General features: G+C 43.1%; 1 protein-coding gene across 6 annotated transcripts in view; it reads right to left on the minus strand.

The window, feature by feature from the left end:
• The window catches only part of DLG2 (discs large MAGUK scaffold protein 2), a 1061109-nt gene that overhangs the window by 1020408 nt on the left and 22718 nt on the right, over nt 1-17983 (minus strand). The gene's annotated exons all lie outside the window — the stretch shown is intronic.

Consider the following 17983-nt stretch of genomic DNA (forward strand, 5'->3'; position numbering starts at 1 on the left):
CCTTTACAGACTGGGATTTCCCTTCTATGGAACCTAATCAGGGACCTCCTTAATTTAACAAAATAGGAATATCTCAGCTGAATTCTGGACATTCTTCTCTTAGAAGCCTACTTCACATAATAGTCACATGCTGCATATGCAAATTACACAAGTATCCATATGCTTAATTTATACGACTATTTAACCAAACCAGCATAATAAATATGTCTAGTTAGATACTTGCAGTAAGTGTGCAGCTGTCTGGAAGGAGGTACAAAATCACCATCAGTCAAATCCAAACTGCAGCTGTCATTAATCAGAGCTTTGCCCTTGAACATTCATCATTGTGAGACTGCTGTGACAAAGCGGACTTTTACTGCCGTTTGGGATGGGAAGATTTTACTTCCTTAAAATAATTCAAGTTCTCTAGTGCTGCAGATGCTGCAAAAAAGCCAGTTTTCATGTTTGCTCTCAACACAGCAAATAAGCAGAAGAAAGATCATCAAAGTGTTATAGAACACTAAAATTATCTGTAAAATGCTGCATATTTAAGTGCTGAACTTTTCCAGGGTATGTAGAAAATCCCTATTGAAAGTATTTGTGTTTAATAGAAATAATTGCTGTTTCTTGGATCAATGAACTGGAGATAATGCAGTCAAGAAAGATTTGATTCTTAGGTCAAATGAAGATTTACAATATTGAAAAGGTGGCGTAGAGGGAGCTTTACCCAAGATGAAGTTCCATTTCTAAAGATATGCCATTCACTACATCCTTTGATCAGAAAAGAGCAGTTATTGTCAAAATTATTCACCCACTGGATTGACAGTGAAGGAGAGGTTTGCACAAGCTCAGGGAATGAAAACCAGAGCAATCCAGAGAGCTTTCTTGCAGTGAATATGGCCAATTTTCACATCACAGAATCATAGAACGGTTTGGGTTGGAAAGAAACTTTAAAGGTCAACTAGTCCAACCCTCCTTCAATGAGTAGGGACATCTTGTACAGGATCAGGTTGCTCAGAGCCCTGTCCAACGTGACTTTGAATGTTTCCAGGGATGGGGCATCTCCCACCTCTCTGGGCAACCTGTGCCAGTGTTTCACCACCCTCATTGTAAAAAATTTCTTCCTTACATCTAGTCTGAATCTGCCCTCTTTTAGTTTAAAACCATTACCTCTTGTCCTACCGCAACAAGCCCTGCTAAAAAGTCTGTCCTCATCTTTCTTATAAGCCCCCTTTAAGTATTCAAAGGCCACAATAAGGTCTCCCCACAGCCTTCTCTTCTCCAGGCTGAACAGCCCCAGCTCTCTCAGCCTTTCCTCATAGCAGAGGTGCTCCATCCCTCTGATGACTTTTGTGGCCTCCTCTGGCCCCGCTCCAACAGGTCCATGTCCTTCCTGTGCTGAGGACCCCAGAGCTGGACGCAGGGCTCCAGGGGGGCCTCACCAGAGCAGAGCAGAGGGGCAGAATCCCCTCCCTCGCCCTGCTGGCCACGCTGCTTTTGATGCAGCCCAGGATACGGTTGGCTTTCTGGGTTGCATCAAGGCTTCACTCTACTTAGACTATGAGCCATCATTCCTTTTCAAAGAAGAATAACATCTTTCCAAAGACTTTGGTTTTCATGTAGTTGTTAAGAATATATGAGCCTTATTTTGTATGCATTGACTAGCAGTTAACCAGGGCTCTTCACCGACAACATGGTATTTGTTCACAGAGGCTAACAAGGCAGTGGATCTACTTGGATCCACTAAAATCAAATTTAGCCACAAGAATAAGGTTTTGGGTTACTGCTATCAGGCATATTATCTAGGGCAGAGAAAAGATGACACACTTGAATTAAATCAATGGGGACAATCTGCAACATCTGAAGAAGTGTCTGAAGGTATATTCTGACAATGATCGTGAGATCTCTCCCAATACCTTCAATTCACAAGCTGTGCCATATAAATGACACATGCTTAGGACCATCTTCTAGCACTAAGGTTGGATTCACACTTTAAAACGCTTTTAATCTCCAGAACTAAGCAGCTACCTGCAGCGATTTATGGGGATGATCCCTGGGCTGTGAATTGTTTGGGAGAATGCTGGTCAGATGGGCCAAACCCTTGTAAGAAACCATTCAAGCTGTTTTACAGTATAGATGATTGAGTCCCCCTGTGTGGAAACACACCCGTTCCCAGGTGAATTTACTACTAAAGACATTTCCAAATATATTTCAGCTGTCAGTATGTTCTCAGAGAGTGGTTTATTGGACGGTGGGAGTGTGCACATGGGCAGTTAGTTAACTTGCTGGAAATCCGTACTCCTGCCTGCCTTGCAGTGACTTTGTCATGTAACCATACTTGAAGCAAACTACCGAGAATTTGCTGACTGCAGCTATTTCTGCATTCGTGGGCCATCTGTTCAGTCCTAGCACTTGTGTATATTGGTTGCACATAAGATCTGCACCACTTTACTGGATGCTGTTTTATGAGAACATTATCCGGTTCAGAAGGAGCAGAGATTCCCCGTCACCCTCAGCTGTGCAGTCACCCACCAAAGGTTTCAAATTCACTCACGGTGCCACCGAGATCCTTTAAGGATATAACCTATGTACAGCAAATTCTTGAAGTCTTTTTGCTGGACTATGGAAATTGTACTTCAAAGCGAAATGCCATGTTTTAGCTGAGAATTATTGTAAATCTATTGTTTAGTGAAGGCCTCCCCAAAACATTGTTCTTGCCCAACACTTGTCAAATAGCTTCTGGTTTGGGAAAAAGCATTGCGGTTTGTGACACAGTTCTAGTATACAGCAATATGTGATGAGCAATGGGCCTGAGACAGATGACTACCATGTCTCTCGTGTCCAGGGATTTTCAGGGAAGGCAAAGAAGAGGAATTGTAACATTCTCTGAGGCTCTTCTGCAGCAAAAAGAAGAGGTCTGGCAGAGCAACTGCTTCAAGGTATAGCATTTTCCTTTTCATCGTGATTATTTTTGTGCTACTGTTTTTCAAACAGATGATGAGGACTGGCACTGAAGAAGCTGGAGGAAGCTGACAATTTGAATGAATGACAATCCTAAAAAATGCATTTGAGAATTGTGAAGAGAAGATTTTTATGCAGGAACACCCATATCTCTTATCCTTTGGCAGGGCTTAGCATGTGTTTGCCTTCCACAATGACACAAGTCCTGTTTTAAAGGAAGGTTCTTCCAGAAACTTTCACATTAAATTTATTTGAGTGCAAAGCTTTCAGAATATGACTTCTGACTGAAAAATCTTGCAGTTCTTGTATTTATCCTTAAAAGTGGTGCTGGATGAGAGCACTTTGCCAGCACAGGTTATCTAACAAACCTCGTGTAACTGTATGACACAATTCTTATTACAAGTTATTTGTAAGTCTATTCAAATTTGTAGTCCACTTTGAAAACGTGTTCATCCCATTGAGAATCGAGTACACATGTCTTAGCATTCCTGTGTCTTCATCTCTAATCCTGTACTTACCACCCACACTGCTTAGCAAACGTTCAGGATTGGCCCTTTGGTTTACCCAGATGTCCTCCACTACCTTAGGGTTGTCTTGATTTAATGCCAACTCCCCATTTAAAATGCAAAATATACCTGGCATAACAGCATTGCAGCACTATTACTGTATCGTGCCTCACAACCCCATCCCTATATCTCCAGAGATCCATCTCCTCATCACCTGAAAATCAATATACAAAGCTACAAGCGCAAATACAAATCTAGTGTTTGACAAAAGGCCATTGCAGTTCATTTCTTAGACCTCTCTTTAGTGAAAGTAAAGCCAACCTGCAAGAAAACTGGGTACAAAGAGAGAACCTAGCAGTTCTCCACCTGCATGACCTTATTACGGGGACCTTCACAATATATGCTCATGCTAGATCAGGAAAGCCCAAATTCATAGAATCATAGAATGCTTTGGGATGGAAGGGACCTTTAAAGGCCATCCAGTCCATCCCCCCTGCAATTGGCAGGGACATCTACAACTAGATCAGGTTGCTCACAGCCCCATCCAGCCTGGCCTTGAATGTTTCCAAGGATGAGGCATCTCCCACCTCTCTGGGCAACCCGTGCCTGTGTTTCATCACGCTCATTGTAAAAAATGTCTTCCCTATATCCAGTCTGAATCTCCCCTCTTTTAGTTTAAAACCATTACCCCTTGTCCTATTGCTATCGGCCCTGCTAAAAAGTCTGTCCCCATCTTTCTTATAAGCCCCCTTTAAGTATTCAAAGGCCACAATAAGGTCACCCCGCAGCCTTCTCTTCTCCAGGCTGAACAGCCCCAGCTCTCTCAGCCTTTCCTCATAGCAGAGGTGCTCCATCCCTCTGATCATTTTTGTGGCTCTCTGATAATTTTTTTGGCCCTGTAGGCCACAAAATTCTGTAGGCAAATGCTGAAGGAAATCCCACAGCACTCTGGTACTTCAGGAGACAGTTGACATCCTGGGGCTGAGGAGCAGTATGTCAAAAAAAAAGGCGCTTCCCCCCAAAAGGCACAAATCCCAACCTTCCACCTCGACTGCGGAGGCCAAAGGTGAAAATGTAGTGAAGTGAAGAAGATACTTAATGCACAATCTGTTTTTTAAATTTACTAACTGGTTCTACTGATTTTCTCCTTCAACTGAAATTTTAAAAGGAAGAAATGATCTTGAAAGAAAAGGTCATGAGTGACATAAGAGATAATAGAAAGGCATTCCAATGGGAAACTGGTGCTTGGCAGTAACTCCCAAGCCAAAAAGTCTTACATGATAAACAAAACACTTAGCAAAGCTAAATAAATAGGGCTTGTCCCTTACCTTCCCCAGAGCCTTGGCAGTGACTTTATCTCATTAAAGTACTGGATGTTCTTATCCAATATTTACAGTCCTGTTTTTAGGTTACTCTAACAATTATTATAGTCCCAGACAAGTAGTCAATGAAAGATGCATACATTTTAATTTGTGTGGAGTATCAACTGAGATTCTTATGTTGTCACCAAGACAACTCAATCCCCAGGAATCACCAACAAAGCTTTTGAGAAATCTTGCCTTTCTCTCTGACATGCAACTTTTGCACCATGCACAGGACAGATTTTCTCGGCTTGGTGCTCCGTATGTCTCCAGCTCAGACTCTTTCAAGTAAAGAGTATCGAAACTGGTGCAAAAAATCCATTGCACAACTAGATATAACCTCCCAACTAAAGATGGTTCCTTCTCCTTCAGGAGTGCCTGTTTAGAAAAATAAGGATATTTCAGACACAATGCCAGCTCCACCCAGAAACAGATTTTTTAAAGCATGTTTTAAAGCAGTAGTTGTTTTCACTGTTCTTGTATGTTTGCTGTTGTTATTGTTCTGCTTTGCCTGAATTCTTAGTACACAATTCAGCCAATCTAACTAGGTCACCTCAGCTCAGGCAAACAGGATCTTCTGCTTTCAAAGGCACCACCTCTGTCCATTGCCTACAGAGAGTTATACCCTTATATTTAGGGGTATAACCCTCATTCCAAAGGCCAACCTAATTAAGGAGCAAACTATGTGGGCCGAATCTCACCCTGCAGTTTCTTTTGGCCTGTGGATAATGCACAACTGTAGGTTACAGTCGTCGAGGCTGACCTCTGCTCCTAGCCCAGCTCACAGAAGACTGGGAACTAACTAAAATCAGTGGACCCTCACTTACAGGTGGTTGGGATAATAGCAAGTTTAGTAGAATATTAATAAAATATCTGGTTTTAATTTTTGTATTCCCATTAAAATATTGATCCTTATTGCGTTAGAGACCATGAAGACAGTGTATTCAATCATAATCACTTAGATTTCATGTTATGAGCAAGTACCAGCCAAAGCAAGACTGGCAGTAAAAAGTCTCATAGATGGCAGCTCCATCCACAGATAGACATACATTTGTCCAAACTGTAAGACAAATAATTTCCAGTAATTAGCAGATTTGTAAAAATAACAATTTATCATGAACAATGCAAAAATACAGAGCCATGTAGTTATTAATAATTTGTACATCAATAATAGCTCATTGTCCCCTCCTATTTTCATATGTTCCAATTTCTGATTACTGCCTACCATTTTCTGACCCACTCTCGCTTTAGATGGATATCCTATCCCATCTTCCACAGCGAAGATAACAAAACTGAATAAGCATACGGCCTTGACTGGGTCTAAATTCTCTCCAAGAGAATGAAGTCAGACAATGCTTTCCGTTATAGCTTGAGCCTGACAGTGTAAGTCCGGATGATCTCATGGTATGATGTAAGCTTTGGATTCCTCAGTTAAGCTCTGTGCTCGGTCACAAGTGTCCTACGAGGTCTTGGGTCAGTCACTAAATCCTTTGTTCAGATCAGCTGGGTTTTGCAATCTGCAAACAAAGCCCCAGCAGAGCTGTGGTCAGCTGGGCACCACGCCACAAGGATGGGGCTCCTCGGGCGGCTTCTGGGTTATTTAGACATGGACATTAGATGTTCTCATTCTCACCAGACACACGTACTGGGATGCTGCTTAGGTGTCAAATGGAGACACTGAACTGGAGCCAGATGCGGGGTTAGGGAGCACTGTACACACAGACACCTAAAACTTCTTTTTGACGAAATGGGGAATATCAGTAATCTCCCTATTCCAGAGGAGGGCTGTGAAGGTGTGGTCTTCAAAATAAAGAGGCATTCCTCTGTAGACCATCTAAATCTCTCACACTGGTTGTCCTTGTTGCAAACTCAGGTATCAACTCACGAAATACAATGCTGACCTCACATAACACATCCATTTTAGAATGCTTTATACACTCTGTGTTATGAGGAAAAATTAACTGTCTAAAAGGGCTTTCTAATTCCTCATCTAATGAGACTCTATACAGAAAAGCAGCTGGAGCTCCTGCTCATAAACACCTTGCTATAATTACAAGATAAGCAAAAGAATTAAGCTTTCTAATCATAATAAATTACCAAGCAGAAAATGTAATAAAATCTAACAAGGTCTCTATATTGTATTGTGCTAATACAACCTTTTTATATTACCATCTATTGCAAAATGCCATGCATGCAACTAATTACGTGAAGAGCGTTTTTCTCAGGTTAAGTAGAGCACCTACGTTTCTGCAATAATTATATCTTTGGAAAGTCTGACCTGATTCTGTTCCCATTCAAAGATGGGAAGAGAAACCAAGTCAGCATTATAGCAAGTTTTGTGTGATTGCTCTCGAGTGCATTTAGCAAATGGTCAAAATGGCCAGCCAGGTAAAAGAGCTCTAAATAAACAAACAATGCTTTGCACAACCGTAGTGCCTCTCATCCAAGGACTTTAGTGCATTGGATAAATATTAATTAACTCCCATACTGCTGCTTTGAAGTAGGCAAGGGATATATTTAAGAATCACTTCGTTTGCTACTGAAATGTATTCCCCTTCTCTGCTCTTGAGCAGGATGCAGCAGCTGTTTAACGCCACACATGAATATTAAACAAGAGTTTTAGAGACGAAGTAAGGAATACTTAATCCACAAGAAACCCCAGAGGGATTTACATGGGTAGAAAGCAATTACTTAAAGCAACGGCCCCCAAACTCCGTGGGTGATTTTGTTCTCCTTCAGCCACCTCCGTTTTAAATTTAAATTTGCTGTGGCTATTAATAATATTGGAGGATCCTGCAGGCAGCCTGTCACCTCTGAGCTGCAGAGAGGGGAACACTGGCAGAAAATCTGGGCCAGAACTGGTAGAACCTTGCTTTTATTCTGACAAAATGAGCCAGGGGACTTAAGTGATCACAGCACAGTAAGATTTTGGTTTTATACTGCTGAAAGAGGATGTGAATAGCTGGTTGGAGTTCAGAGGATTCAATAATTAAGCCCTCAAACAGCTATTCCTCCCACCCAAACACTGTCTAACTGATAAGACCTTATTTTCAACACATCCCACCCAGTACGGAGTAATGGTCATCGGCTGGCTCAGGGTTTCTGCCCCATTTCTCTTGGTGGTTGCATCGCTGGGTTGTACGTGGCAGGGTACGTCTCCTGCCAGTGTGGAGAATTCACCACCTGGAAGTCACAGTTTTGGGGAAAACTGTGGTTTGCACAATGTCATCTCAGCCTCATGTCCTGCGCTATGGGGAAACCTCTTTAAAGTCTCAGTGCATCGTCGACTTAATATCTAGTGGTCTCAGCATGAAGACTAAGTTCTTACTCGAGCAGATGAAAATTATTAGAGAAGATTCAGATTTGTAACAGGACAAAATTCACCAAGCAGCCATTCAAAAACTGCAACAGGGACGTCACTGTCTGTGCAGCAGAAGCCAAATAGAAAGAGCAGACAGCTTTCCTTTACCGTGAAACATCATCACCAGTCATTTCTTGTTGTGACAAAAAGAGAGGGCGTTTAAACAAGATTGGCATTAGTTTGGTACCTAACTGTACCTACAAATTTCTTTACTATTTCAATAGTCTCTGTTGGAATGGGTGGAGGCATTTTGCCAAGGAAATCTCCAGAGTTATCCCTGTAAATATGTCATTTAAACACACTTCATATAATTCAAGAACAATTTTTACAAGCTTTTCCTAAATTATATTTGAGAAATTTAACCAGCTGGCCCATTCTGATAAGCTATCCAAATTATTTGCTTACTTTTACACCAAATCTACATCAGCGCTTCCAATTTCAGTATTAGGATTATATTAACAGCTTAACTTGTACTTAGTTATTAACCAGAAACAATTCTGGCAGGCAAGCCAACATTCATCTTAATTGAAAACATCACGTCTTTATTTTTCCATCAAATTAATAAATGAGGTCACCAGATGGCCCTTTTAGGATCACCGAGTTGGGCTTCTTGGGTCTTATGTTCCTTGCGTGCTTTACCACAAAGCTAAAAATCCTTAACACTTTGCCAGCACATCCCATGAATCATTTGTCCAGCGCTGGCACTCTCACATGACCAAAACGCCTCCAACAAAAACCCGAATTACACAAACACAGAATCCTTTCCTGAATCAGGTCTCCCATATTCACAACACATGACAGCAGACCTGGGACCACATGTTGCAAGTGATGCGCCATGGAGCAGTGGTAGAGGGATTGATTTTCCATTTGGCATGCATGAATCCATTCCCCTAAAATGAATTTATTTCTTAGAAAGGTCAAGTGTCTTTTACTGAACAGCTAATTTTGCAGCCAGGTATTCACCCTGCCAGATGGGCACTATGGTAACATTAATCACCATTTTACACAGTTAAAACTTGACCTACCGGAACATTAGCACCTTTCTCCTCTTGGGTGTTGAGGAACAGGAACAGACCTTCGTATGGCTGATTTGAGAGAGACCATACCAGGCAGTACTTTGTTTGACCTGACAGTAACTCTCTGTAGGGCCACTACTCCTGTATTTCTGCAGAGGGCTTCCCAAAAGAGAAAGCTAATCTTACATGTTTTCCCAAATCCTTTAAGCTTTTGAGCACAAAACCATTCTACATCCCCACCTTACATTGCATAGATTTGTATTTCGTTTAGATTGACTGCACAAAACTGTAGTCTGAGCACATGCTGGGCATTTGGATGAGGTCTGTGGCTGGTGCATTTACACCACCCAGTACCTTGGGGGCTGATCCATAGGCAGAGAGCGTCCACACAACTGCAATACAGATCTTAAATGGGCTTACTCATTTCTGTGTTGACAAATCCTCTGTGCTAGCTTCCTGGACATATTTATCTTTACCTAAAACTAAGCAAATCTTTGGACAGATAAGGAATTAGCACAAACAGATGTTGCTGAGAGGTCTGCTCCTGCTTGCTCTGGCGTCACGGCTAGTTGAAACTTTTTGAGCAATTCCAAAAGATAATCAACGGCTGGAAGAGCATTAAATCCTGAACTGGAGTTCAAAACACTGACAACTCACAGGTATTCATGGGAAAAACTTCATGCAGTAAAAGGTAAAGCATACCTGTAGGACCGTTACACCACATAGCAATGTTTTCTCTGATCTCACAAAAGCCCTAGTGATACTCAGAAGTCATTATTGGCTTCTGCTAAGCAATCTGTAACATTTTGAAACAGAAAACACTACGCTTACTGTGGGCAAAATAAAACCATAGAATCGTTAAGGTTGGAAAAGACCCTTAAGATCATCAAGTCCAACTGTTAACCTAGCACTGCCAAGTCCACCACTAAACCATGTCCTCGAGCACCACGTCTACCCTTCTTTTAAATACCTCCAGGGATGGAGACTCAACCACTTCCCTGGGCAGCCTGTGCCAGTGCCTGACTACCCTCTCGGTGAAGAAGTTTTTCCTAATATCCAACCTAAACTTCCCCTGGTGAAGCTTGAGGCCATTTCCTCTCGTCCTATCGCTTGTTACTTGGGAGAAGAGACCGACCCCCACCTCACTACAACCTCCTCTCAGGCAGTTGTAGAGAGCAATAAAGTCTCCCCTCAGCCTCCTCTTCTCCAGGCTAAACAACCCCAGCTCCCTCAGCTGCTCCTCACAAGACTTGTGCTCCAGACCCTTCACCAGCTTCATTGCCCTCCTCTGGACGCGCTCCAGCACCTCCATGTCCTTCTTGGAGTGAGGGGCCCAACACTGAACACAGTACTCAAGGTGCGGCCTCACCAGTGCCCAGTACAGGGGCACTATCACCTCCCTGGTCCTGCTGGCCACACTATTCTTGATACAAGCCAGGATACCATTGGCCTTCTTGGCCACCTGAGCACACTGCTGGCTCATGTTCAGGCGGCTGTCGACCAACACCCCCAGGTCCTTTTCTGCTGGGCAGCTCTCCAGCCACTCCTCCCCCAGCCTGTAGCGTTGCCTGGAGTTGTTGTGCCCCAAGTGCAGGACCCGGCACTGAGCCTTGTTGAATCTCATACAGTTGGCCCCGGCCCAATGATCCAGCCTGTCCAGGTCCCTCTGTAGGGCCTTCCTACCCTCCAGCAGATCAACACTTCCACCCAACTTGGTGTCGTCTGCAAACTTACTGAGGGTGCACTCGATCCCCTCATCCAGATCATCAGTGAAGATATTGAACAGGACCGGCCCCACACTGAGCCCTGGGGAACACCACTCGTGACCGGCCGCCAACTGGATTTGACTCCATTCACCACCACTCTCTGGGCTCGGCCGTCCAGCCAGTTTTTAACCCAGCGCAGAGTGCACCCATCCAAGCCGTGTGCAGCCAGCTTCTCCAGGAGAATGCTGTGGGAGACAGTGTCAAAGGCCTTACTAAAGTCCAAGTAGACAACATCCACAGCCTTCCCCTCACCCACTAAGCGGGTCACCTTGTCATAGAAGGAGACCAGGTTAGTGAAGCAGGACCTCCCTTTCATAAACCCATGCTGGCTGGGCCTGATCCCCCGGTTGTCCCGCACTTGCTGCATAATGGCACTCAAGATGATTTGTTCCATGACCTTCCCCGGCACCGAGGTCAGGCTGACAGGCCTGTAGTTCCCCGGATCCTCCTTCTAACCCTTCTTGTAGATGGGAGTCACATTTGCTAACTTCCAGACATCTGGGACCTCCCCGGTTGACCAGGACTGCTGATACATGATGGAGAGTGGCTTGGCAAGCTCCTCTGCCAGCTCCCTCATTATCCTTGGGTGGATCCTGTCTGACCCCATGGACTTGTGAGCATCCAGGTGGAGGAGCAGGTCAGTGACTGCCACCTCTTCAACAACTGGGGCTTCATTCTGCATCCTGTCTCCATCTCCCAGCTCAGGGGCCTGAAAACCCCGAGGATGACCAGTCTGACTATTAAAGACTGAGGCAAAGAAGGCATTAAGCACCTCAGCCTTCAACTCATCCTTCATGGCAATGTATCCCTCCGCATCCAACAAAGGAGGGAGTTTCTCCCTGGTCCTCCTTTTGTCACTGATATATTTGTAGAAACATTTTTATTATCTTTAACAGCGGTGGCCGGTTTAAGTTCTAGCTGGGCCTTCGCCTTTCTAATCTTCTCCCTGCATAACCTCACAACATCCTTGTAGTCCTCCTGAGTCACCTGCCCCTTCTTCCAAAGGCGGTAGGCTCTCCTTTTTTTCCCGAGTTCCAGCCAAAGCTCTCTGTTCAGCCAGGCCGGTCTTCTCCCCCACCTGCTCGACTTGCGGCACGTGGGGACGGCCTGCTCCTGGGCCTTTGAGCCTTCCTTCTTGAATAACGTCCAGCCTTCCTGAACTCCTTTGCCCTTCAGGACTGCTTCCCAAGGGACTCTGTTAACCAGACTCCTAAACAGCCCAAAGTCTGCCCTTCTAAAGTTCAGGCTAGCGGTTTTGCTGACCCCCCTCCTTACTTCTCCAAGGATTAAAAACCCTATCGTGTCATGGTCGCTGAGCCCAAGACAGCCTCCGACCACCACATCACCCACCAGGCCTTCTCTGTTTATAAACAGCAGGTCCAGCAGGGCACCTCCGCTGGCTGGCTCGCTTACCAGCTGTGTCAGGACGTTATCTTCCACACACTCCAGGAACCGCCGAGACTGCTTCCTCTCTGCCGTGTTGTATTTCCAGCAGATACCTGGTAAGTCGAAGTCTCCCACGAGAACAATGGCTAGGGATTGCGAGACTTCAGCCAACCGCTTGTAGAATACTTCATCTGTTTCCTCATCCTGGTTGGGTGGTCTGTAACAGACTCCCACCGGGATATCTGCCTTATTAGCCTTCCCCCTGATCTTTACCCATAAGCACTCAACCTTATCATTACCTTCATTGAGCTCTAGACAAAACACTCTCTAACGTACAAGGCTACCCCACCACCTCTCCTTCCTTGCCTATCCCTTCTCACGAGCTTGTAGCCATCCACTGCAGCACTCCAGTTGTGTGAGTCATCCCGCCATGTTTCCGTGATGGCGACCACATCATAGTTTTCCTGCCGCGCAATGGCTTCCAGCTCCTCCTGCTTATTGCCCGTGCTGCGTGCATTGGTGGAAATGCACTTCAGTTGGCCTAGTGATCTCTTCTCCAACACAGGCATGCCACCCCTAGGCTCATCCCTAGCAAGCCTGGTTTTATCCCCTTCCCCCTTCGCATCTAGTTTAAAGCTCTCTCAATGAGGCCTGCTAGCTCCTGAGCCAGAACCCTTTTTCCCCTTTGCCACAGGTGAACCCCATCTGACTCCAGCAGGCCTGGTGCCATGTAAACTGCCCCGTGATTGAAAAAGCCCAAATTCCAGCACTGGCACCAGCCTCTGAGCCACGTGTTAATGAGCTGGGTCTTCCTGCTCCTTTCCGTATGCCTCCCGGCTACCGATGGGATGGAGGAAAACACTACCTGCGCTCCTGATCCTTCAAGTAATCGCCCCAGTTCTCTAAAGTCCCTTTTGATCATATTTGTGCCTCTATCAGCTCCCTCATCACTGCCAACCTGAACAACCAATAGTGGATAATAATCCGACACTTTTACCAGCCTAGGGAGCTTGCTGGTAATGTCTCTTATCCTTGCCCCAGGGAGGCAGCAGACTTCCCTATGGGATGGGTCCGGTCGGCATATCGGGCCCTCTGTTCCCCTCAGAAGGGAGTCGCCTATGACAATTACCCTTCTTTTTTTTTTACCAGTGGCCATTGTAATGCGTGGGGCTGACTGGTTCCCCCTAGTCAACTCCTTGGATGGATCACTGCCCATAATACCAACAGATATGTAGATTTGAAATCAATGTTACCACAAGATGTCACTCTAAACTTTATTTAGAGAAAGGGTTTGACTACTTCAGCTTTAAAGGGATCAAAGTTACTTTTTTCCAAGAGTATTTATTTTCTTCCAAATTGTATTTACAAAACTTAAAACATAAATTAATTGCTTATAAGGAAAAAACAACTAAACAAACATGAGAAATTCAGTTTACCACACCAAAACTCACTGGTAAATCCTCAGAAGGCAGGCTGGGTATGAAATGATGACAAGAATAATAACAGAGCAGTCTTTTGGTTTTAGAGGTTAAAGAAGAAAAAGAATGAAGTTATAGTTCTATATTGCAGTTCAACACCGGAGATTAAAAATAAATCAAGAAAAAGCAAGACTTGGGAGAAAATATCCAGTACACAATGCAACTCTGTATCTATCCCTCTGTCTCACTGTAATTAGGTGAGATTTCTCCTGCTATCTAATTACTATCTGTTTTGAAAGATACTCCCCCACAACAATTCCTCCTACTACCTGCAGGTACTTGGATTCTCAGAAGCCAGCGAACCTCCTATCAAATTCCCTGACGAAAATGAGCATTCATATATATGAATGTATATATATGTAAAAATATGCAATTATGTCATGTATGTATCTATATATGTGTAGGTATACATACACACGTAATATTGCGAATATATGCAATTTGTATGTAAATATATATATACTTACATACATATATTTTTATATATATATATATAACCAGAATTTTGGTGGGAGAAGGCAACAAGGACACACTTGAGCCACATCCCCACCCATCTGCAGTGGAGGCAGAGGACCGGCCCAGGGCATGCAGCAAGGCAATGGGAGAGTCAGAATCTGGAAGCAAGTCCTCTGAGCAAAGCCGCTCCGACACCATCTGCTCTGACATTTCCATTATCAGTAGCACATAAAAAATGATGGTGACCCCAATCCCAGCACCTCCAAGAAATATGCCTTCAAAACACTTATTTTGCAGAAGAAAATTGTCCCATTCATCTAACCATCTAACTATTGGGACATTGGGACAAAAAACAGATCTAAGAGAAAGGAAACAGTACCTTTGGTAGTGTCAGCATCACCATTAGCTAAGCAGCGAAGGCTGGTGTGAAGTGTCTGACAGTTTTGACCTCGCTCTAAAACACGTGTGTTATCAATATCATCACACAATGGAATCTGCGATGAGAAGCTCTTTTTACTATCCTTAAAGTCTAGGAAACCACCATGTAAAATTAACATCGAAACACTGATAAGGTTGTAAAGGTAACTCCCAAAGTTAGAAAGTGTCACAATTTAAGTATATGGTCACATACCGTTTTCCTCTCTGCTCGGACACTTTATTCAGTATGGGCCTGCGCTGGGGAAGCTGTCTGAGCAACCCCTGCACCATATATCTCAGGAGCTGAAAGGCTGAGTGCGATAAGAAGATTTCTTGTAGGTTCTTTAGCTTAAGAGCATTAAATGCCACCCCGGGAATTAGATCCTACCTCTGACTCCTACAGAGAGTCTCAGTGATGGTCGGGAAGTCACGTACACTGTATTTTTCCAAAGTGATCACCCATCAGATGATCCTCATGTTTTAAGGGCCCAAAATGAGACATTGGGACAGTCTTGCTGGAATAGTGATACTCCCTGTTGCAGCTGGACCTGTGGTCAGACATTAACAGTGGTGTATGTGGTGATATATCAGGTCAGAAGTGCCTCCAACCAGGCCTTTAAAATATTTGAAGTATAAAGTATTTAAAATATAAGACATTTTTACCTCTGTTTCTCAGGCTTCAGCACCACCTCCGTAGCACAGAACTACAGTCACCTCATCACACGGTAAATAACGATGGGAAAGCAATGGATTAAATACTTGCTCATGAGCTGAGTCCTGTCCCTTCTGCATACTGAATGAAGCAGGATTTTTGAAGGAAAACAGTTTGAGGTCAAATAAATAAGAAGTATCAAACTGTATGTACATACAGGAATTTAATTCAGTTCACAGAAGCTACCTTAGTTATAGCACTGCCCTACCTCTGACCACAGACCTAATTCTCTTCTTTTCACATTTTGAAATACCACATAATTTCTGTGTAACATAACGTAATGATAATTATTATAAAAGCTATTTTCTACTTCTAATGCCTGGGATTTTATGCAATAGTGCCTTAATCAACTACATCAGCAGAAATTCAAAACCACACAACTATGATGACAAAATGGAGACAGGAAAGAACAAATGAAAGACATAAATTCAGTCTTCTTTGAAAAGAGCTGGTAATTATCTCAGTGGCAGATCAGGGTGACACAGCCCAAACGCAGTCGCAGAAAATAGACCACACAACAGAATAAACACACAAGGGGAAGGAACACCACAGTCTGCAGTATTTCTTGTCAAGACATATTTTAATACCCAACAGAGCTCCAAAGTACAGAATCACACCTGAGCACACTACAGTAGAAGTCTGAGATAAATACAATACTCACGGTTACCTGTTATTTTATATATATATATATTTATATATATATATATATATATATATATACACACACACACATATAAAAAATTATATAATTATTATATGTATGTGTGTATATATATACACAAATATATACATATATGTATATGTAGGATTAACTAGTTTACTTTCATGTATCTTACTACTCAGTGCTCAATCCCAGTGGCACTTAAATCAGTGTTTTTCACTGACTCCCACGACACTGGAAGCGCAGGGTTAAGAAAGAGAGTCCTGAGATTCCAGAAGAGCCACAGAGATGGCACCAGGCAACAGATTTGGCTCATTTATAACAGCTTTTAAAACTGTAAGGTGTAACACTCTTCAAGGCTAAAATGTTTCTGTGATTTCAAAATTACCATGCAGTTTCTTAAAAAGCTACATTCACTAAACAAAAATCACATCACTGTCTAGCCTAAAATGACTCTGCAGACCAAAACATTAGAGAGGGAGAACAGCGCTGCTATTTTAGAGACATAAATAAACACTGGGATTACTGATGGAACAGCTTGCTCCAGATTATTCTCTTCCATTTTATTAGTAGATGTACAAACTACATTAGCAAGATATAAATCCAGTCTTTCTTTATCTAATGCCCGAAAAAATCATCTATCTCATTGTTCTTTTATATTCCCTCAGCTTGAAAAAGGAGAATGCATTATTCAAAATAAAACCAGATTATCTAAATACATCTCTTAATAATTTGTCTCTAGTTCTCATCACAAACCAATAATAAAGGGCTATTCCTACTTAATGCAAAGAGAAAGAAAAGCTTCGCACTGGGACAGCAGCCACATAGCAACAGCTGCTGCAACTGCATTTTATTAATTCTAATTATACATGGAATCCATATGGCCAAGACACACTTTAAAAAAAAACACTACAGGAACAAAAAACGGCTTTTATTCCTTGCTGGACATTAAAAGCTAACAAGCTCAACAATTATCACATTGCTCATATTAAAAACTCATCTCAAAAATGGTTTATTTCCAATGCACAACTTTTGCATTTCCACAAAAGTCCACAAAGCTTCTGAATTCCTTGTCTGAGATGGAAATGCTGTCGTGCATTGGTTAAAAGGCAGCAAAACACGAGCAGAGGGTTGCATTAGGATTACAAGTGATTATGTATTACCTGGGTTGTATCAGTGCTGTAATCTGTTTCTTCTTGTACACAGATAGGCTGAGGATCTAAATACAGACCTGGGCTGGGATTCTGAATTTTTCAGAGTCCATCAACATTCATATCCAGCATTTTTGTGCTATTCTTTAAGGAAAAGGTCAACAGCAGGGATGAGATCCCAATCAAAATTCCCACAAATGTAAGAGGTATCAGAGCTTTGCTTTTGGGTTGAGGTCTTTTCCGGTAATTCGCAAGTTTTAATATTTAAATTCTTTCAAACAAAAAATGACTTGGGGTACCCAGGCAAGATTCCCACATCTTCGCACACACACCTTCTCTCAAGGTGGAAGATAACCAAATTACTTTAATATTAAGAAGTTGTGGTGGGAGGGCTACTCACATCTCCAGGTTGGCCAGCAAGAACAGGGAGCGCCATGCCCTGGCTCTATTTGCTCCTCATCTCTAACCAGTAAGGCATCACTGTAACACCCAGTAAGTCCCAAAGGCAAAAGCAATTCTGAGATTTTCAGAAATACAGAAATATTTCAGCTCCTCCATCACAGACACAACTAAGAAAGACTGGGTAACATTTCAGACCTCAGTGAAACTCCCCTCTCTGGATATCTTCTGCCTGATTTCCCTATAGTAATGTGATGTCGGTCTGTCCTTTTCCTGCATGCACATCCATCTGCCAGCTCTCACTAACTAACTTTGAACCCTCTGCCCAATGTCAATGCAACCTGATAGAAGTGAAGAAGCCTCAGCTCCTCCA

This window comes from Nipponia nippon, unplaced genomic scaffold (genome assembly GCF_047370975.1).
Source record: "Nipponia nippon isolate SJK-2023a ecotype South Korea unplaced genomic scaffold, ASM4737097v1 scaffold_2, whole genome shotgun sequence".
In the NCBI taxonomy this organism is placed as follows: domain Eukaryota; kingdom Metazoa; phylum Chordata; class Aves; order Pelecaniformes; family Threskiornithidae; genus Nipponia; species Nipponia nippon.